Genomic DNA, 23,165 nt, shown 5'->3' with positions numbered 1-23,165 from the left:
CTGGATATTGCTATAACCATCTTCACAGCTTTGAAAAAGAAGGTTCGCCTAGACATCTAATTTCACATGCAGAGCGTCAAATATTTATTCCTCTTACATCCCGTCAAATATCTGTTCCTTTTAGCCACAACTGTCACTGCCCTGAGCCACACAAAAAATTTTAATATATGTAAATAGCTGCATTCCTTGAATCCAAGAGGAAGTGTCTGAGAGGCCCACGACTCCCTTCTGAGAGATTACAAACAATTTCTTTCACTTTAGTTGCTACACTGCTGTCCGAACACCTTTCAACTCTTGCCTTACCCAAAAGGTAATCATAATAAACAGACAAAGGATAACTTAGTGGACCATGAGGTAGCCTGGTGTAAAATTAATAGTAATGAGAGTCTAACCAACCCAAACACATCAAATCTAATGGGGAGAGGAGGGCACTGAATTTGAGCAGAAGTTAGGAGCAGAGACAAAGTCATAAAACTGGAAGGCTCGCTGCATGAGGGAGAACAGATGCTTGCCACAGAGCAGATGAGCCAGCCACTCGATAGGCAACTGGAATGGCTACAGAATCCAGGACAGTTAGGTACTGTGGTTCCAATTCTCTGTAATACCAAACTATATGACCTAAAACTGCCCTGTATTTCTGTATGTCCCCACACACCCATATGAAAAGCTAACAACATCTACTTACAGATGGTTATTTCTTTTTGGAAATGAAAAATATTCTAGAATCAGTAGAATCTTTTCCTCACTGCATTTATGCATGACCTGCAAATCAGGAGGCTGACTAAGCCTACTGAGAACTCCCTTAAATTGTTGAGTCTACTTACCTAATCTTTTTTTTTTTTCACCAAGAATTAGATGCCAGACTTCTGGGTAAGGATGATGGACTAAACACATAGCTATTCACTGATCCTTCCCAGAACACCAAGGGATTCCTTTTCTTTCAATATAAAAACCCACAGAGATGAAGAGAACTGAAGATTATAGCCACAAACTTTTGAAAGCTGGAAAACAAATGGTTAAGAGGTAAAGGACCCAAAGACCCAAGAAAACTGAATCCTAAGGTAAGCATCAAGGAACAGGCCTCCAAAAGGCTCAGTGGGGATAAATGGGAAGAATTAACAGAAAACCTTTCTGAAATGCAATTCTCAGGTACCCTTCCACTCTCTCAGGTAGGCAGATAAATGCCTTTCCTTCACCCATGCAACACTGAAGGTAATCTAAGAAGGTTTATAAATAAACAGAGCTTTACATGGACTGGAGATCATTAGGTAAGGTGAAGACAGTTTAAGCTAACGTATGTACTAGATTCCAGTCCCCAGTGTGTTGATAAACAAATGTCTAACAACTGGCTGGGGTCTGGCAAGCAGAGGAAGGAGGGGAACAAGGGTAGTTATTTGTAATATTTGCTGCTTACCATAGCTGCTTCAAGCAACCAATGTCACTGAATGCAGAATTCAGAAGAGATGCCTGTGACAACATGGTATTCCCACTCTACAGATAGATGTACATACTCTTAAGAGCATCCACAATTAAAAATGTAATACAATAAACAGAGAGTGGTGAGCTTTTAGTATTTATTAATTTTAATAGAACATTTAATAAGTCTGTATAATCTTTAATAATTGTTGTATGTAGCAACTCACTCACAAAGTTCCTGAAAACAACCGTCTCTGACGTGCTAGTACTGCCCACTAACCCCAGACCCTTTGTCAATACCTTTCTCAAAAGACTGACAGCCAGGCCGTCACCTCCAGGCAGTGATTAGAAGAGACGTCTCTGGGGAATTTGTCCAGCGATTAATCTACAAGGAAAAATATAAAAATATTGACAAGTTCTCAAACTATATTTGACCAGCCAGATCATCCTACTTCAAAGCTCACAATTGATAAATCCTACTTGCACGTTCAGAGCTTCTAGTCAGCTTCTTAGGATCCGACTTAAATATCAGGAAACAGCAAAGAGTCATTAGACATTCTAGTATAAAAAATAGAAATGGAAATAGAAAAAGCAAGCTGAGAGACCTGGGCAGTCATACAGCACTCTGCAGAGCTCCACGTTAGCTCCACGCTGATGCTCTGCTGTTGCTGGCTTAGAATTCTTTAATAATGTTAAACAAGGGGCCCCACATTTTCACTCTGTACTCAGCCCTGCAAATTATGTAGCTAGTCCTGACAGACTATACAGGCAGAAGAAAATTCTGGAGAGAAAGACACCACTAATATTTTCAGAAATATAGCACAAAATAACATAAACATGAAGTAAGAACAGTATGTTAAAAAAAGGACAAAAAGGAGAGAATCAGAAAGTGATCACAAGCATACTTTCTTGCTAATTTAAACTGTAAGAGCTGAAATGAAAAACTCAATAGAACAGCATAAGAATTCTGGAAGATGAGTCCAGGAGGTCCAATGTCTGAATAATAAGAGTTCAAAAAGAGATACAAAGGAAAAAGGGGGAAGTCATCAAGAATGTGCCTGATGCAGGACACCTGGGTTCAATCCCTGGGTCAGGAAGATCTCCTGGAGAAGGGAATAGCAACCCACTCCAGTATTCTTGCCTGGAGAATTTCATGGACAGAGGCACCTGGCAGGCTTCAGTCCATGGGAGTCACAAAGAGTCAGACACAACTGAGCAACTAACACATATCAACAAAACAGTGTCATGATTGAAAGGATTCATCAAATGCTCAGCACAATGGATGGAACCAAACTCACACTAAGGTATATTATTGTGCAATTTTAAACACTGAGAAACAAAAGAACTGATCACATAAATAATCAGGAACTTAATGACTTTGGCTTTAAGAACAATGCAGTAAACTTGGAGGAAACTATAAAACAAGTCATGCCTTGAAAATTTGCAAGCCAGAATTCTATACTCAGCCAAACAATCAATTAAAAGTAAGGACAGAGTAAGATGGGTTCAGTCATTCAAAGTCTCCAAGCTGATTAAAAATCAAACCCTCCCTTTCTTAGGCAGCTATTGGAGAATACGTTCTGACAAAGTAAGACACAAGAAGATATGAGATCTAAAGAACTAGAACTCAACACAAAGAGGAAAAGAGTAAGCCTAAGATGCTGGTGACGGAGAAGGCGATGGCACCCCACTCCAGTACTCTTGCCTGGAAAATCCCATGGACGGAGGAGCCTGGGAGGCTGCAGTCCATGGGATGGCGAAGAGTCAGACACGACTGAGCAACTTCAGTTTCACTGTTCACTTCCATGCATTGAAGAAGGAAATGGCAACCCACTCCAGTGTTCTTGCCTGGAGAATCCCAAGGATGGGGGAGCCTGGTGGGCTGCCATCTATGGGGTCCCACAGAGTTGGACACGACTGAAGCGACTTAGAGGCAGCAGCAGCAAGATGCTGGTGAAGGGAAGACCCAGGATAAAAGGTACACATAAAAACAATGGGAAACCAGTCAATATGGGACCATATCTTCAGGAATATGAGAAGCTAATAGAACACCTTAAGTGTTGGGATTTCCTGAAAGGAAATTTGGGCAAGTTGCAATCCGAACTATACAAGGCATTAATATAAAAGTAAGCAACAACAAAGAAAAACAGAAATTTCACAGAAAACCAAAATGGTATAGAAAAGTAAAAGTGTTCAAAGCTTGTTAAATGGCTTAACTGTGAATAGCACATTCACTCTTAACTGTGTAAACACTGAACACTGATCTAAGCAGTTATGAACACCTATGCCAAGATGGGAAAAGAAAAAAGGTACCTGGAGATGTGGAAAAAGAACTAAATCTTCATCTGCCAGATGGGAAATAAAGATAATACCTGAAGCTGAGAAATCAAGAAATCAGAATACTAGAATGCTATTAAGAATGACAAGGTTCAGAACTTGCTACCCCAAAATACAGCGCCTTGGCATAGTGACTATTTTAAGCTGAAGAAATCTTAGAAATGACAGGTGCAGGAAGGACTATCTGAACTCTGAAGCAGGTCCTAAGACCCTCATGTGAGAACAGCCTTCCCTATACCTGGAGGAAGGGAGGATCCTTATTTCTGAAGATGAATAGACAAAGAGAAATTCAAAGTAACTGGCCTTGTTAAGCTTCCCGTTTATTAACCTTAGCTCATATTATTTTGTCCTATCACATTCTTCCATGACTTTCTACTCTTTCAAACTCAGTATCAAAATGCTCAGGCCTGATTTCCCTGGCAGTCCAGTGGTTAAGAACACACCTGCCAATGTGGGGGACAAGGGTTGATCCCTGTTCTGGGAAGATCCCACATGCCAAGGGGCAACAAGGCTCCTGTGCCACAAGTCCTGAGCCTGCGCTCTAGCACTCGCATGACTTCACGAGAGAAGCCACTGCAATGAGAAGACGACGCACCACAACTAGAGAGAAGCCCCACTCACTGCACCAAGAGAGAGTCCATGCATAGCAACGGAGACCCGGGGCAGCCATAACTAAATACATACGTACATGTGTGTGTTCGCCGCTCAGTCCTATTCTTTGCAACCCCACAGACTGTAGCCCGCCAGGCTCCTATATCCAAGGAATTCTCCAGACAAGAATACTGAAGTGAGTTATCATTTCCTTCTCCAGGGAATCTGCCTGACCTAGGGCTCAAACCTGGGTCTCCCGCATTGCAGACAGGTTCTTTATTATCTGAACTACCAGGGAAGTCCACAAATAACTACATATACACATTTTGAAAAAAAATGCTCAGGCCTAACCACTTCTTCAAGTTTTCATTTCCTTATGAAGACTCGTCACACAAAATCTATATTATCAATAAATAAATTTGTATGCTTTTCCTTTGTTTGTTATGTCTCTTGTCAGTCCATTTACAGGATCCTAGCTACAGAACCTAGGAGGATAGTAGGAAAAAGAATTTTTACTCCCCTCCAAGAACACAGAGGTAAGAATCAGCTATAAGAAATTAAAGCGTTTGCCTCTAGGGAAGGAGAAGTAGGGGACCAAGTGGGAGAACTGCTGCTTTTCAAAACAAGTCTTACAGAGCTATTGAATCATTAAACTATGCATTTAACACACTGATAGAAAAAATACAAAACAAAAACATGAGAAAAACTAGCACCAAGTTTAGCTTGATTTAGTTCATGATTCTTTTTTTTTTCAGATTACAAGTTTTCCCAATAAGAAACTGTTCTCCTTTCACTTGCTGTATTTCCCATTTTTCTACAATTGATTACTCAGATAATAAAAAGTTAACAATCATTTTACTACTGTCTGATATTCTAAGTCATCTGCAACTCCAATTATTATTTAGGGATATTCCTGTATCATATGATACTCAACCTGGCCCAACTCAGGAAAAGGTGGCCGTTGTCCTTCACGGAGTTACCACAGCAATTTATACCAAATGACTCCCTATCTCACAAAGGGTTTCCTTCTGCAAGCCTAAAATTCTGTCAAAACACTACAAAAAGACTTTCCACTTAACCCTGTAAGAAATTCAAATAAAAAACACAATGTGCCTTTAAGGGGCAACAAATTCAATTTTTTCATATCTTTATTACCCTAGACACTAAAAGATTTCAGTACATATAAATTACAATATACAACATATTATTTAAATACAACTGATAGCATTTAGTCTTTATTTTTAATCTTTCTTTATATAGCTGTCAGGTTGACCTTAACTAGCTGATAAAGTTATTATACAGTCAGTTTACAAAACACAGTTCAGGTAAGTGAATGCGGTCACATCCTCCTGTGCACCTCCAGATGGGGGCAGTCATGGTCAGCACAGGGTATTTAAGGAGGAATCTGCTTACCACAGAGAACTGAGCGAGTCTGTAGACAGATGTAGTCCAGTCAAAGCAGCTACACGTTTTCACGTATTCCTTTAAGAGTGATTTGACTTGTTTGGATTTGGTATAGTATCACTTCTGGATTTAAGGAAAACGAAACAAGGTTTTACAGTTTGTTATGTTTTGTTAGCAGGAGAAGGGAACGACAGAGGACGAGATGGTTGGCTGGCATCACTGACTCAATGCACATGAATTTGAGCAAGCTCCAGGAGGTGGTGAAGGACAGGGAAGCCTGGTGTTCTGTAGTTCATGGGGTCGCAGAGAGTCGGACACAACTGAGTGAACGAACAACAACAAAATATTGGTAGGCAGGCGGCTGTGAAGAAATCCTAATCTAAAAAGACTCCTTTTGCACTTAAATTGAGGTGGACAGACATACCTGAAGTCACAGTTAATTTACATTTCTCATCTCTGTTTTGCCTAATCATGGCAAAGACTATTTTGTCCTCACTATTAATTAGTAAACCCTAGCATTTCATGCACTGGAGAAGGAAATGGCAACCCACTCCAGTGTTCTTGCCTGGAGAATCCCAGGGACGGGGGAGCCTGGTGGGCTGCCGTCTATGGGGTCACAGAGTCGGACACGACTGAAGGGGCTTAGCAGCAGCATGATAATGCAGCCTGGAGGATTATGAACACTCCTCACACACATACCTCTAAAGCCAGGAAAATATGTCTTTGACATTAAAAAACAAAAACAAAATTTTCTCAAACTGTCAACAAAAACAAGCTGCTGCCAGAAGAATCTCTTTGTCAAAGTCAAATTAAACTTTGCCAGTACACACAAAGAACATACTTTCAGATGAGTGGCTGTTAACCAACTTAATCTTAGAACACTCAAAACTTCAGGTTCACACTAGAGTACTTTAGGTAAATACTACTAATCTCTTCCAGCTTCTAGGAAGCTTACAGCCTTAGTAAAGTTCATTTGGTTTCTTACCACCTTCATCCATCCCCATCTAACCTTCCTCTCCAAAGCAGCTTTTTCTGTCATGTTTTGTTTTTGAAACAGCTTGCTTTATCCACCCTAGGTTTTCCCAAAATATTTCAGGGTTCTGACAATTCCGCCAGTGACTAAATCTTCTCCTGGGAATAGCTGCCTCATTATCACTATTAAAAACAGTCACTCCTAATACTGACTGATAAGAATATCAAAACCAATCTAAAGATAAATGTATTACAAATGGAATAACAGACTCACCACAGGACAGAACTCAAGCAGTCTTTGTGTTCCTTTTAAGCTATTGAGTTTTGTGTAATCCTAATTCTGACTAATATGAAGGATTTACCATTACCTTCCTCATAACCAATTAATATGTAAATTACCGAGAGTCAAGCAAGCACAAAAGAAAAAAGGGAAAAAAAAATCACAACCCACACTCAACACAAAAACTCAGCAGCAAATGCCCTTATGTTTTTAAGGTAATACTGCCTTCCAACTGATCTCCTGTTTCAGAAATATTTTGTGCAGTACATGTGTTGTGTGGGTAACTTCTGTTCTTGGCAAGCCAGTGCTCCTGGCTTGGAAAACCAACAGCAGATAACCTAAAGTAAGAGGTCTTTTCCTATATCCTTCAAATGGAACAACTACTTAGAAACCTAGTTCTTGCAAAAAAGATATACAAACTAGAGATGATCATGAATTTACTTCCGTCATCATTATTTTGCTTCTATCTAGCTTACTTAGTATTTGTGGAAAGTTACATAAGCATAGTTCATCATTCTGGAAACATGAAAGAGCAATGCAGAGATCATTCCCCCATCCATACACAACCCCCTAAAAAAGCAATGTCCAAAAGCTCTTTCACATCAACCAAAATCAACATGGGCCATTTTGCAGTGAAGGCAGAGAACATGTAACTCAGGGGTATGAAAGTTTTTGCGCTATAAACTCCTTCGGCAGTATGCAAAGACTATAAACTGGAATTTTTTTTAAAGCAAAAATACATATACTGAGAAACCTATTATATGGTTATCAAAATACTTAAAATTCATATAATATTCAATACATTTCTCTTTTAATATATAAAAAGCGCTAAAAAGTCTATTAACTACCATAATTTCCAAATTATGACCAACATAAATGATATTTTCAAGGTATCTATAACAACTACAATGTGATATAAAAATATGATGTCAATTGATGACAGTCACAGGGATTGCTAACTTGCTGTGGTTTGTAGGTACATTTCAGTCAGAGATTAGTGAAAACAAGTAACTAACATTTTTCTCATTCAAGCTCACGGATCCTTGAGGCTTATGAAGTATACTCATCTGGAGCATTTAAAGAGGTATTTAGAGATCACTTGGTCCAACCACTTCATTTTAAAGGTAAGGGAATTAAGGAGGAACTGATGACACTGATTGCCTGAAGTACATTTATTCCAAACCACTCAGTTCTATTTAAAAGTAAACCACTGTTTTCTTCTGAAAACCTGAATCTCACATCTAGGCCTACTTAGAACTTGCTTCAAACTTGCACCTCAGTTACATCATCTGTAAAACTAAAATAATAATCCAACTTCGGAGGAACTTAAATGTGAAACCAAATTTAATAATCCATGTTAAAATACTACAGCAGTTACCTTTAAAGGTAAGGCTAACTATCAATTAATTCCACGAGAAATCAAAGGCAAATTATTCTTATTCCTTCAGTTCAGTCACTCAGTCGTGTCCGACTCTTTGCGACCCCATGAATCACAGCACGCCAGGCCTCCCTGTCCATCACCAACTCCTGGAGTTCACTCAGACTCACTTCCATCGAGTTGGTGATGCCATCCAGCCATCTCATTCTCTGTCGCTCCCTTCTCTTCCTGCCCCCAATCCCTCCCAGCATCAGAGTCTTTTCCAATGAGTCAACTCTTCACATGAGGTGGCCAAAGTATTGGAGTTTCAGCTTTAGCATCATTCCTTCCAAAGAAATCCCAGGGCTGATCTCCTTCAGAATGGACTGGCTGGATCTCCTTGCAGTCCAAGGGACTCCCGAGAGTCTTCTCCAACACCACAGTTCAAAACCATCAATTCTTCACCGCTCAGCTTTCTTCACAGTCCAACTCTCACATCCATACATGACCACAGGAAAAACTATAGCCTTGACCAGATGGACCTTTGTTGGCAAAGTAATGTCTCTGCTTTTCAATATGCTATCTAGGTTGGTCATAATTTTTCTTCCAAGGAGTAAGCATCTTTTAATTTCATGGCTGCAGTCACCATCTGCAGTGATTTTGGAGCCCAAAAAAGTAAAGTCTGACACTGTTTCCACTGTTTCCCCATCTATTTCCCATGAAGTGATGGGACCAGATGCCATGATCTTCGTTTTCTGAATGTTGAGCTTTAAGCCAACTTTTTCACTCTCCTCTTTCACTTTCATCAAAAGGCTTTTTAGTTCCTCTTCACTTTCTGCCATAAGGGTGGTGTCATCTGCATAACTGAGGTTATTGATATTTCTCCCGGCAATCTTGATTCCAGCTTGTGATTCTTGCAGCCCAGTGTTTCTCATGATGTACTCTGCATAGAAGTTAAATAAGCAGGGTACAATATACAGCCTTGATGTACTCCTTTTCCTATTTGGAACCAGTCTGTTGTTCCATATCCAGTTCTCACTGTTGCTTCCTGACCTGCATACAAATTTCTCAAGAGGCAGGTCAGGTGGTCTGGTATTCCCATCTCTTTCAGAATTTTCCACAGTTTATTGTGATCCACACAGTCAAAGGCTTTGGCATAGTCAATAAAGCAGAAATAGATGTTTTTCTGGAACTCTCTTACTTTTTCCATGATCCAGCAGATGTTGGCAATTTGATCTCTGGTTCCTCTGCCTTTTCTAAAACCAGCTTGAACATCTGAAAGTTCATGGGTCCATGTACTGCTGAAGCCTGGCTTGGAGAATTTTGAGCATTCCTTTACTAGCGTGTGAGATGAGTGCAATTGTGTGGTAGTTTGAGCATTCGTTGGCATTGCCTTTCTTTGTGATTGGAATGAAAACTGACCTTTTCCAGTCCTCTGGTCACTGCTGAGTTTTCCAAATTTGCTGGCATATTGAGTGCAGCACTTTCACAGCATCATCTTTTAGGATTTGAAACAGCTCAACTGGAATTCCATCACCTCCACTAGCTTTGTTCATAGTGATGCTTTCTAAGGCCCACTTGACTTCACATTCCAGGATGTCTGGCTCTAGGTTAGTGATCACACCATCGTGACTATCTGGGTCGTGAAGATCTTTTTTGTACAGTTCTGCGTATTCTTGCCACCTCTTCTTAATATCTTCTGCTTCTGTTAGGTCCAGACCATTTCTGTCCTTTATCGAGCCCATCTTTGCATGAAATGTTTCCTTGGTATCTCTAATTTTCTTGAAGAGATCTCTAGTCTTTCCCATTCTGTGACACTGTACAGGAGACCGGGATCAAGACCATCCCCATGGAAAAGAAATGCAAAAAAGCAAAATGGCTGTCTGGGGAGACCTTACAAATAGCTGTGAAAAGAAGAGAAGCAAAAAGCAAAGGAGAAAAGGAAAGATATAAGCATCTGAATGCAGAGTTCCAAAGAATAGTAAGAAGAGATAAGAAAGCCTTCCTCAGTGATCAATGCAAAGAAATAGAGGAAAACAACAGAATGGGAAAGACTAGAGATCTCTTATTCCTTAGTATACCTTAAATATCCTCAAATTCTAATTTATTTACTACATTAAATATGCTATCAAATGGATCTCCCGAAGGACAAACTGAACCTAAAACTTAAGACACTTCAAGCATAAAATATGTTTAGAACCAAAAGTACTGGCTTTGGAGTAAGACTATTACAAGCTATGTGCCTGTAATTCTATGTGAAATGCTTATCTGATCCTCCAATTCTCAATCAGTAGTAAGAATAAATGCTAACAACCACACATATAAGACTACCATAATTAAATGTCAGTCCATGAAGCATATAAGATTCAAAGATAACCTCATAACACAGTAAGGAAACTTTTCTGGTTTCTGCATTATGGATATTCACTTTCTCTTCCATATTACTTGATAAGATTACTTAAAATAGGATAAAGTATAGTACAAATAATATCCTTACTTCAGTGCAGCATCTCAATAATCTAAAACAAAGCCGATCAAATAGCCAGCAATTTTTTTCCCATGGAAACTCCTTGCCAAAATAATTAATTACATATTAAAGACAGTATGACTATGCATTGAAAAAGGAAGGGAATTAAAACTAAAGGCCATCCCCAAACTTCTAAACCAGACAAAAGCAAACAAACATTTGGAAGACAATGGTAACACAAAATAATTTAAGCACATATTTAAGTATGCAAGTGGGGGTAAAAATGCCAATAAAGGCAAGGCTACTCAAGTGCTCCCCACATATTCTGTCTTGCCTGCCTCCACAAAAAGAATTCAGCGGCCGACTGTAAACACGTCAAAGTTACATGCAGACATTTTAGTTGACTAGGAACAATATACAGAAAATACAGCAGGTAGCCCTGGGAACACAAAAGGATCATAGTCTAAAGCAGATTTGTTAAACTAAGGGCGGAAAAAAGAATCATTATCTGTCATGCCCTCCTGTCACACCCTCTTATTTGTACTCATAACTGCAAGCTGTTTTAAAGACAATGGCAATGCTATTAAGGGTACCTTCATGCTGTGCCAAAGCACATATACAGAGCAATTCAGAACAATCAGTCTTACTTTCATAAAAGCAAAGGTTGCAGCCAAATGAAATGGGTGGATACCACATTAAACAATCTTGGAATTAGCTTAATAGGATATGGGAAAAAATGATCCTAATGCCGATGCTAAATTCCCTTCTTTCTTTACACACACAACAATTTTTACTATTTGAAAAGCACTTGTCAAGAAAGATTTCATTTACTAAGACCTAAACACAGCCTGTTTTTAAGCACAAAGATGCTTATTATTTCCTTGTATAATATATAAACTTAAAAACTTCATAAACATATATATATGTGGAAACCTTTAAATATAGACACTAATAACTCAAAATCACTGCAAATGGTGACTGCAGCCATGAAATTAAAAGACACTTACTCCTTGGAAGGAAAGTTACGACCAACCTAGATAGCATATTCAAAAGCAGAGACATGACTTTACCAACAAAGGTCCGTCTAGTCAAGGCTATGGTGTTTCCAGTGGTCATGTATGGATGCAAGAGTTGGACTGTGAAGAAAGCTGAGTGCCAAAGAATTGATGCTTTTGGACTGTGATGTTGAAGAAGACTTTCTTGAGAGTCCCTGGACCACAAGGAGATCCAACCAGTGCATCGTAAAGGAGATCAGCCCTGGGATTTCTTTTGGAAGGAATGATGCTAAAGCTTAAACTCCAATACTTTGGCCACCTCATGTGAAGAGATGACTCACTGGAAAAGACTCTGATGCTGGGAGGGACTGGGGGCAGGAGGAGAAGGGGACGACAGAGGATGAGATGGCTGGATGGCATCACCGACTCGATGGACGTGAGTCTGAGTGAACTCCAGGAGTTGGTGATGGACAGGGAGGCCTGGCATGCTCTGATTCATGGGGTTGCAAAGAGTTGGACACGACTGAGCGACTGAACTGAATAACTCTAAAGAAAATCAGGTGTTATATAAACATTTAATGAAAGTGAAGAGAAGGCAATGGCACCCCATTCCAGTACTCTTGTCTAGAAAATCCCATGGATGGAGGAGCCTGGTGGGCTGCAGTCCTTGGGGTCGCACAGAGTCAGACACAACTGAAGTGACTTAGCAGCAACGAAAGTGAAAACTGAACGAAGACAACAAGTAACAGTAAAACCTAACGCTTTGCTTGTTGCAGTTATTCTACTGCTCTATTCCTCAGGAAACAAATTATTCTCCCACTGGGTTTCCTGGCTCTGTTTTCCTAATTCTAATGAAGTTTAAAACATTAAGCAATTGTGGCACACAGGCTCAGCAGTTTCTGCACATGGACTTAGTTATCCCATGGCATGTGGGAACTTAGTTCCCTGACCAGGGATCGAACCCTAGTCCCGTACATTGGTAGCCAGGTTCTTAACCACTGGACCACCAGGGAAATCCCTAATCAATTGTTTCTGGAAGTTTGGTAGTCACATAATTGTACAGCTTACTTTCTGAGAATAAACAAACTGCTTTTTAAACAAGTAGGAAGAGGAGGACTATGCATTATATACATGAACACATATTTAAGTAAGCATTTCAGCAAGAATGTCAAGTTTATTTGATAAAACAACTAGTTATTCTTTACTAGACTACATAGGTTTAAAATGCACTTTATTCATCACTGTGGCATGTCAATACTTTAATCAATTGTATTCAGGCTAAATTAATTACGTTAGTGCTCTGTTAACTGCCTTTAAGGCAAAAATCAGAAAAGTGACAAAGAAAGAGCTTAAACAATGACAGGACTATAATTACATGAACATAACCTTATACACAGACATAGTACTATTAGTAGTAAAACAAAAATGAGGGACAAAACTCAAGTCTTAGGAGAAATTTCACTACCAAATTGACTCAGTGAAAACAACAATTTTAATAGCTTGCATTTAAGACTCGTATTTATGAAAGATGTTTTTGGATATAATTTTAATGCATTAATTAGAACTTATATGTTAGGTCAACAGCTAGTACAAGAGAAATCTATTGCTCAAACCAAACTGAAAGAGGAGTGTCTTCTCAGATACACTGTTTTAAAAAGAACCCCACAAGAGTTTAAACTCTTCCTGGGCAGCTTCTCAGAAGGTATAGTATCTACTGCCCTATTTTGCTCTAAGAAAAGGAACCATTTATGAAAATTTCTGCCAAAAATTACAAGGTAGATAAAATTTAAAATTTTAATAAATCTTTTTAAAATATCCATTTTGAAAACCAGGTTTACAGAGAGCTCCAAACCTAGACAAATGATTAAAATAAAAATAGGCTGGAGGGGCTTCCCTGGTGGCTCAGTGGTGGGGAGTCCATCTGTCAATTCTGGAGACACAAATTCAACCTCTGATAGGGGAGGATCCCACATGCTGCAAAGCAACTGAGCCCATGCACCGCCAACTATTGAGCCTGCCAGAGGCCAGGAACCTCAACCACTGAAGCCCTGTGCCCTAGAGCCTGTGCTCCACAGCAAGAGAAGTCGCCCCAATGACTGCACACCGCAACTAGCCAGCAGCCCCTGCATGCTGCAACCAGAGGAAATTTCATGCAGGAAAGAAGATCCAGCACAGCCAAAAATAAATAAATTAAAAATATGTTGGAGACTTCCAGTGGTTCAGGTCAGGAAACTAAGATTCCACATGCCATACTGCATGGTCAAAAAAGAAAATGAATAAAAATTAAAATAAAAAATAGGTTGACCACATAAATTATAGGCTATTTACAGTGACTTTGGGCAAAACCATTAAGGCTGCTGTTGCTGAGTTGCTAAGTCATGTCCAATTCTTTGAAACCCAGTGGACTGCAGCACGCCAGCCTTCCCTGTCCTTCACTACCTCCCAGACTTTGCTCAAACTGATGTGCATTGAATTGGTGATGAAATCCAACCATCTCATCCTCTGTCGCCCCCTTCTCTTCCTGCCCTCGATCTTTCCCAGGATCAGGGATTCTTCCATTGAGTTAGCTCTTTGCATCAGGTGCCGAAAGTACTGGAGCTTCAGCTTCAGCATCAGTCCTTCTAATGAATATTCAGGCCTGATTTCCTTTAGGATGGACTGGATGGATCTCCCTACAGTCCAAGGGACTCTCAAGAGTTTTCTCCAACACCACAGTTCAAAAGCATCAATTCTTCGGTGCTCAGCCTTCTTTCTGGTCCAACTCTCACATCCACACATGACTACTGCAAAAACCATAGCTTGGACTAGACAGACATTTGTTGGTAAAGTTATATCTCTGCTTTTTAATATGTTGTCTAGGTTGGTCATAACTTTTTCCCAGGGAGCAAATGTCTTAATTTCATGGCTGCAGTCACCATCTGCAGTGATTTTGGAGCCCCCCAAAATAAAATCCGTCACTGTTTCCACTGTTTCCCCATATATTTGCCATGAAGTGATGGGACCAGATGCCACAATCTTAGTTTTCTGAATGTTGAGCTTTAAGCCAACTTTTTCACTCTCCTCTTTCACCCTCATCAAGAGGCTCTTTAGTTTCTCTTCACTTTCTGCCATTCAGTTCAGTTCAGTTCAGTTCAGTCACTCAGTCGCGTATGACTCTTTGTGACCCCACAGACTGCAGCACACCAGGCTTCCCTGTCCATCACCAACTCCTGGAGTTTGCTCAAACTCATGTTCATCTAGTTGGTGATGCCATCCAACCATCTCATCCTCTGTCATCCCCTTCTCCTCCTGTCTTTAATCTTTCCCACCATCAGAGTCTTTTCCAAAGAGTCAGTTCTTCCCATCAGGTGGCCAAAGTATTGGAGTTTCAGTTTCAGCATAAGTCTTTCCAATGAATATTCAGAACTGATGTCCTTTAGGATGGACTGGTTGGATCTCCTTGCAGTCCAAGGGACTCTCAAGAGTCTTCTCCAACACCACAGTTCAAAAGCATCATTCTTTGGCGCTCAGCTTTCTTTATAGTCCAACTCTCAACATCCATGCATGACTGCTGGAAAAACCATAGCTTTGACTAAACGGACCTTTGTCGGCAAAGTAATGTCTCTGCTTTTCAATATGCTGTTTAGGTTTTCTTCCAAGGAGCAAGCATCTTTTAATTTCATAGTTGCAGTCACCATCTGCAGTGATTTTGGAACCCAAGAAAATAAAGTTTCTAACTCTTTCCACTGTTTCCCCATCTATTTGCCATGAAGTGATGGGACTGGTTGCCATGATCTTAGTTTTTTGAATGTTGAGTTTTAAGTCAACTTTTTCACTCTCCTCTTTCCCTTTCATCAACAGGCTCTTTAGTGCTTCACTTTCTGCCATAAGGGTGATGTCATCTGCATATCTGAGGCTGTTGATATTTCTCCCTGCAATCTTGATTCCAGCTTGTGAGACATCCAGCCTGGCATTTCACATGATGCACTCTGCATATAAGTTAAAAAAGGAGGGTGATAATATACAGCCTTGACGTACTCCTTTTCTAGTCCTGGACTGGTCCAGTTGTTCCATGTCTGGTTCTAACTGTTGCTTCTTGTCCTACATACAGGTTTCTCAGAAGACAGGTAAGGTGGTCTGGTATTCCCATCTCTAAGAATTTTCCACAGTTCGTTGTGATCCACACAAAGGCTTCAGCATAGTCAATGAAGCACAAGTAGATGTTTTTCTGGAATCTCCTTGCCTTTTCTATGAGTCAACAAGGATTGGCAATTTGATCTCTGGTTCCTCTGCCTTTCCTAAATCCAGCTGGTATATCTGGAATTTCTCAGTTCACATACTATTAAGCTTAGCTTGAAGGATTTTGAGCATTACTTTGCTTGCGTGTGAAATGACCACAACTGTTCAGTAGTTTGAACATTCTTTGGCATTACCTTTCTTTGGGATTGGAATAAAAACTGACCTTTTTCAGTCCTGTGGCCACTGTTGAGTTTTCCAAATATTCTGGTATATTAAGACTGAGGCCATACTTTTAAATTTATCTGGTAAACTTGATGAGAATGATGCAAAAGTTTAGCACTTACCCAAAGTACTGCAAAAGGCAAAACAAAGATACATTTCACATCTGTGGGCATACCCAAAAACTGCCTAAAGCAAGTATAATGCTGCAAATCTTTTCTAAATAACTTATTATAAATAAATTATTTTTAAAGCAAAATAAGGAAATAAAAATTTCAATCCGTTTTGTGTACTGGGTTAGCCAATAAGTTCATTTGGGTTCTTCTGTAACATCTTATAGAAAAAGCCAAATGAACGTTTTGGCTGACCCAGTATTTGAAACCTATTAAAGGTCAAAAGAAAAAACAGCCTAATTGAACAGAACATAGAAAACTAATAAATATTTCATTTCAATCAAACCCCCATCTCATCCTTACTACTTTGAAGTACAGGAACTCTGCTAATCCCTTAACATCTGTGGAAGCTTCAGTTTGGGGTATTTTGTTCTGTACTTTTGTTCTGCAATTAAATGACTGCTTTGGATCAAAGAAAGATGATATGAAAACATAGAATTATTCAAGTTTACAATAAAATAAAGTGGTGGGAGAGGAAAAGGAGACTGATATATAGAAATCTTTGAAAGATTCCACTCTGCTCAAAAATGACTTAAAATTATATCTAATTAGTATCCAAACTTAAATATTCTAGATTTTTTTCATGAATGAGAATGACAGTGATGGTATTAAGGAAATTCAGGGTTGGTGTTCCAAGAATTTGAGATGATCTGTGGAAAAGGCAATGGCACCCCACTCCAACACTCTTGCCTGGAAAATCCCATGGACGGAGGAGCCTGGTAAGCTGTAGTCCATGGGGTCACTAAGAGTAAGACATGACTGAGTGACTTCACTTTCACTTTTCACTTTCATGCACTGGAGAAGGAAATGGCAACCCATTCCAGTGTTCTTGCCTGGAGAATCCCAAGGATGGGGGAGCCTGGTGGGCTGCCGTCTATGGGGTCGCACAGAGTTGGACACGACTGAAGCGACTTAGCAGCAGCAGCAAAGCCAACCTCATTAGAATTGAGACATATACTAACTCATATTAAACAATTTCATCCTTTTATCAGCAGACATATCATTGTAACTAAGCAATAAATTCAAATACTATTCTTTCCCTTCCCTAGAAGGTAACATATTGATTTTTGATATAAGATCCTAAATTTGTTTAATGCATGCAAACATATACACACTGTTTACAAACACACCTATAACTGAGGGCTTCTTAAACCCATCAAAAAAGAAAAGATTAGATGAGATGGTATTTCCCTCCATGATTTAGCTTAATCCTAAGAATATTCCTCCAGGATTCTGTCCAAAGTATAGCAATATATCTACATTTCATGATACTTTTCATATTAAAATTTTATAATATCAATCCACTAAAAATAAAAAACCCTAAAAACAGATTTTATAGTCTAAGATGTAAAAGCACTCATTATCAAAGTTTCAATTCACCCTTCTCAAAAGATTAACTAAGTACACAGTTTTATAATGACAAAGCACACAACGCGCCTTGACAGGAAGTCATAGCAGTTGAATTTAATATATGCCAAAGCCCTCATTTCAGATGCTACCTTAACTCCACATCTAGTATTACAGAGTGAATAACAAATTATGGTAGGAAAGCCCCACAAAATCCTCTTTACTGGTAGAAATAATCAGTAAAGAGATCTGTCTTTCACTATCTACTAGTGGTGGTGTCAGACCTCTGGAAAGCGGCATGAAATTTTTTGTTTACCACAGTCAGTTCAGTTCAGTTGCTCAGTCGTGTCCGACTCTTTGCGACCCCATGAATCGCAGCACGCCAGGCCTCCCTGTCCATCACCAACTCCCGGAGTTCACTCAGACTCCACGTCCATCGAGTCCGTGATGCCATCCAGCCATCTCATCCTCGGTCGTCCCCTTCTCCTCTGCCCCCAATCCCTCCCAGCATCAGAGTTTTTTCCAATGAGTCAACTCTTCTCATGAGGTGGCCAAAGTACTGGAGCTTCAGCTTTAGCATCATTCCTTCCAAAGAAATCCCAGGGCTGATCTCCTTCAGAATGGACTGGTTGGATCTCCTTGCAGCCCAAGGGACTCTCAAGAGTCTTCTCCAACACCATAGTTCAAAAGCATCAATTCTTTGGCACTCAGCCTTCTTCACAGTCCAACTCTCACATCCATACATGACCACAGGAAAAACCATAGCCTTGACTAGACGGACCTTAGTCAGCAAAGTCATGTCTCTGCTTTTGAATATGCTATCTATGTTGGTCATAACTTTTCTTCCAAGGAGTAAGCGTCTTTTAATTTCATGGCTGCAATCACCATCTGCAGTGATTTTGGAGCCCAAAAAAATAAAGTCTGACACTGTTTCCACTGTTTCCCCATCTATTTCCCATGAAGTGAAAGGAAGGAAACCCAGAAGTTTAGCAACATGGGACTTGCTCATTGGTTAATTCTAGAATCACTGATGGAGACCAGAGTAATAAAACTCTCCAAGTCCAAAATTAAATGTAACTGCCCAATTTTGTAAGCTAAAGAGCGACAAGTTCTGAGAACTAAGGAAGGGAATCATTTAAGGTCTTCTAAACCTCTGAAATATAAACACAACTCCTGGCTCACCAACAAAAAATATAATGTTTCAGTTCCTAATTTTTTTAAGTGTTTCAAGTTAGGTGTTTTAATACATTTTGATAACAGCTCCTTAGTCTTTCCAAAATAACTAACAACCATTATTGAACACTTAGTATTTTCCAAGACTTAAATGAAGCCCAAACAACAAATAAATTGGATAAGTATCATCTAAGCCCTCCGATGGTGCTGACATTCTAACAGGGAAGGCAGAAAAACAGTTACAAAACAAACATACAAGAGCTAAAACTATAAAACTCTTAAATCTTCATGACCTGGGATTAAGCAATAGTTTTTTACATATGACACCAAAGGTACAAACAACAAACAACAGAAGAAAAGATAGACTCCAGCAAAATTTTAAACTTTTTTTTAACTACCAAGAAAGTGAAAAACACAGCCTCCCAGAATGGGTAAAATATGTGCCATTAATATTTGTGGTAAAGGGTTTGTACATAGAATATAATGAACTCTTGTAACTCAATAATAATACAAAGTAATACAAACAATACACAGAGATAGCTCAATTAAAAATAAGGAAGGGAGACTTGCCTGGCCCTCCTGTGGCTAAGATTACACTCCCAACACAGGGGGCCCAGGTTTGATCCCTGGTCAGAGAAATAGATCCCACCTACCGCCTCCAAGGATTCTGCATGCCACAATTAAGACCCAGCACAGCCAAATAAAGAAAGAATTATTTTTTCTAAAAAAAGGAAAGGATATTAATAGAAAAGTTCCCCAAAGAAGATATACTAAAGGCAATAAAGCCATGAAAAGATGCTTAACACCATTAGCTACCAGAAAAACTCAAATCAAACCCACAATGAGATCAACTTCACACACACTCAGGATGGTTAAAATCAAAAAGAGGAAATTCTTGTTGGAAACAATATGGCTAAGCTGGAACTGTCATACACTGGTGTTGGAAATGTAAAATATGTGGCAGCTCTGGAGAACAGTTTGGCAATTCTTCAAAAGACTAAACATAGAGTTGCCATATGATTCAGCAATTCCACTCCTACTTATGGTCTCTAGAGAAATGAAAACATACTCTACACAAAACTTGTACATGGATGTTTGTAACAGCATTATCCATAATAGCCAAAAAATAAAAAAAACCTAAATGTCCATCGATTGATGAACAGTGTATATCCATATGCTGAAATACTATTCAGCCATAAAGAGGAATGAAGTGCTGATATGCGTTACATGGATAAACCTTGAAAATATTATGCTAAATGAAAGAAGTCAGACATAAAAGATCACATAAAGTATGATTCCATTTATATGAAATATCCAGAATAAGCAAATCTAGGGAGACAGAAGGTAGATTTCGTGGTTGTTTTTAATAGTCACTGGAGGGATGGGGGAAATTTGTGTGACTGTTAATGAGTATAGGGACTCTTTTTGGTATCTTTATGACAGCAGGTAGTATTCTCATGACTTGAATCGAGTGTTCTGTAACTGACTTTGGTTGTGATCACACAACTCTGTGAATAGCACTGAACTGTACACTTCATACAGGGTAATTGCATAGTATGTGAATTATGTTTCAATAAAGCTTTTACTTTAAAAAAAAAAAAGGGTATTAAGAAACATATAAAAGGAACCTTCATCTAATCTGGAGAATCAGGAGAGTTTAGTGAAGACCTGGATGCTGCGTTTTAGTTGCAGCACGTGGGATCCAGTTCCCTGACCAAGGATCAAACCTGGGGCCCCTGCTTTGGGAGTGTGGAGTCTTACCACTGGATCATCAGGGAAGTCCCCAAACTCTTAATTATTATATTTAATCCTAATAACCCTTTGAGGTATGGGCAGTTATTATCATCATTTTACAGATAAGGAAACTGAAACATGGTGAAGGAAAGTAATCTGCCCAAGGTCAAAGCAAGTGGTGCTATTATGACTTGAACAAAAGCATTCTGGCCCCAAAGTCCCCCATACTCTACCCAGCCTTTTCCTGGAAACTGCCTATCAGTTCATTACAACATAGTTTTGTATATTCAATCCTGTACAGTAAGCAGATACATTATACATTTATACACAAGTTTCTTTGGTTGAGCACTAGGTGAAGTACTTAACTTGGGTTTAGAGACCATGTTTTGTTACACTTTTAACCTTTAAACTCTGGAATCATACTCAGCAAGACAGGTTTATTGATTATTAGTGGCTCTGAAAATTAAGACTTCCTGAAAGACATCTGTTTCACACAACTGAGGAGGTATTTACTCATTATATTATTATCACCATATCATTTATGTGTATAAACCAGTAAGCAGAATGTAGTTAGAACTTGTGGTAAAGAAATGTTTTAGTATTTGTGTAAGAAAGTAGATCAGGCTTGAGTTTCTAGCATGAGTATCTACATGGATGATAGTCCCTGTCTATGAGACATCAAAGCCAAAATAAATAATAGCCAGATATGTGGACGTGGCCTCAGAAGAACTGGACCAAGGAGATAAACTTGGAAGTTTAGGCATACAGCATGGTAGCTCAAAGCCATGATATTAGGTTGATGCAAAAGTAATAGCAGTTTCAGATCCTGAATTTTAATTCATTATAACTAGGCTCAAACACATCCTTATTAGTCAAAATAGGAACCATTACAACCAACACATTTTTCCCAATGAGAAATGTTTGTTTATTCCCATAGCAAAAAAAAAAAAAAAAATCCATGCTTCGAAATTCAATGAACTCTTGAAAAGCATTTTCTGCATCCAGCTGGTTGTGGAAGCATTTTCCTTGCAAAAAGTTGTCAAGATGCTTAAAGAAATGGTAGTCAGTTACTGGGAGGTTCAGCGAATATGGCAGATGAAGCAAAACTTCGTAAACCAATCCATTCAACTTTTGAAGCATTGGTTGTGTGACATACAGTCAGACATTGTCACAGAGAAGAATTGGGCCCTTTCTGTTGACCAATGCCAGCTGCAGGCATTGCAGTCTTCAGTGCATCTCACTGATTTGCTGAGCATACTTCTCAGATGTAATGGTTTCGCTGGGATTCAGAAAGTTGTAGTGGATCAGACCGACAGCAGACCAACAGCAGACCACCAGACAGTGACCATGACCTTTTTTTTGGTGCAAGACCACTTAGCTGATCGTTGCTGGTTGTACGTAAAATCCACTTTTTGTTGCAGATCACAATCCGGTCAAGAAATGGTTCACTGCTGTTGTGCAGATTAAGAGAAGACAACACTCCAAAATGAAGATTTTTTTTTTTATCTGCAGTCAGCTCAGGAGGCACCCACTTTTCGAACTCTCACCTTTCCAATTTGCTTCAAATGCCAAATGACCACAGAATGATCAACACTGAATTCTTGGGCAACTTCTTATGTAGTTATAAGTGGATCAGCTTCCAGGATGCTCTCAGTTGGTCACTGTCAACTTCCAATGGCTGGCCACTGCTTTCCTCATCTTTAAGGCTCTTGTCTCCTTTGCAAAACTTCTTGAATGACCACTGCACTGTACATTCATCAGCAGTTCCTGGGCCAAATGTGTTGTTAATGTTCCAAACTGTCTCCACAGCTTTATGACCCATTTTGAATTCAAATAAGAAACCACTCAAATTTGCTTTTTGCCTAACATCATTTCCAAAGTACAAAATACATGTAAAATAAACAGCAAGTAATAATTCATTAGCAAAAATCATAAAGCAAGAAATGTACATTAAAAGATGTATAGCATAACCACACTTATTTAAAATGTATTCCAATATCAAATGGCAAAGTTCAACAAGGGAAAACTGAAATTACTTTTGCACCAACCTAATAACAGATTATAAATGCCTAAGGAGAAAGCACAGATAGAGAAAAGGTCTTAAAACATTGGTTTTCCAATTTCATAAGCATCACAATCACCTGGAGGGCTTGTTAACCAGACCCAGATGGCTGGGTCCCATCTCCAGTTTTTGACTCAGTAGGTCTGGGTAGGACCTGAGAATTTTCATTTCTAACAAGTTTGCAAGTGATGTTGCAAGTCTGGGGAACCACACTTTGAGAACCAATAGCCCACTCTGATAATTCTTGGATAAGGAACCTAAAAGGAGACCAAAAGGAGCCCAGAACAAGATAGGAGATATACTACTCCAATGAAATTATTTTTTGCCAAGGTCACCAGCAACATAACTAATAATCCAGTGGAAACATATGACTCTTTAAAACTTCAAACTAAATTCTACTTGAAACAAAATGTATGGAGC

The 23,165-nt window shown here is 39.2% G+C and overlaps 1 protein-coding gene across 5 annotated transcripts in view; it reads right to left on the bottom strand.

Annotated features, from left to right (window-relative positions):
* FBXO34 (F-box protein 34) overlaps nucleotides 1–23,165 on the bottom strand; it is a 79,464-nt gene that overhangs the window by 32,519 nt on the left and 23,780 nt on the right. For 3 of the 5 annotated variants that reach the window (XM_027971881.2, XM_042252555.2, XM_042252554.2), the window contains exon 2: nucleotides 1,717–1,801. The exons of 1 other annotated variant lie outside the window; for it this stretch is intronic. The gene's annotated coding sequence lies outside the window, so the exon portion shown is untranslated. Of the gene's footprint in view, nucleotides 1–1,716; nucleotides 1,802–5,757; nucleotides 5,872–23,165 lie in introns of all 5 variants that reach the window. One more of the 5 variants, XM_042252553.1, reaches the window with a different exon arrangement.

Source organism: Ovis aries, chromosome 7 (assembly GCF_016772045.2).
Source record: "Ovis aries strain OAR_USU_Benz2616 breed Rambouillet chromosome 7, ARS-UI_Ramb_v3.0, whole genome shotgun sequence".
Taxonomy (NCBI): domain Eukaryota; kingdom Metazoa; phylum Chordata; class Mammalia; order Artiodactyla; family Bovidae; genus Ovis; species Ovis aries.
This window is presented reverse-complemented; position numbering and strand designations above follow the sequence as displayed.